This window comes from Salvelinus sp. IW2-2015, unplaced genomic scaffold (genome assembly GCF_002910315.2).
Source record: "Salvelinus sp. IW2-2015 unplaced genomic scaffold, ASM291031v2 Un_scaffold3063, whole genome shotgun sequence".
Classification (NCBI taxonomy): domain Eukaryota; kingdom Metazoa; phylum Chordata; class Actinopteri; order Salmoniformes; family Salmonidae; genus Salvelinus; species Salvelinus sp. IW2-2015.
Window position 1 is genome coordinate 17,488 of NW_019944355.1, and position 449 is coordinate 17,936.

Sequence of the window (449 nt, forward strand, 5' to 3'; positions counted from 1 at the left end):
TGACAGATGAGCTTTTATCTCGTGAGTGAAACTTATAATGACCACCCTTTCCAAAGTTTTGATTTTAAAGTGAAGCGATACTCAGCTGAGTCCTCCTCTCTCAGATCTGTGATTCTCAGGGAGGAGGGACTTCATGATGTTCCAGTCTCTCTTCCAGTGTACTGCACATGCGACCTGATACCCTGGGTCTCGGGTTAGGTCCTCAGGTGTCAACTTATTAGTCCAACTAGACTCCGTTTAGGACTAACCAAGTGATGATTTGACTCTATTAATAACCAACATAAGTACAGGATATGTCCACTGTTGACCCCTTAAGACACAGATTCTCTCTTGGTGTAAGTCACTCTGCTGCAGCTCTGACCTGAAACACCTGAAACACAGTGACATAACAGAGGTCAACTGGATATATATTCTCAGTTCTTTCTAGAAATGCTAAAGTTCTCAAATGA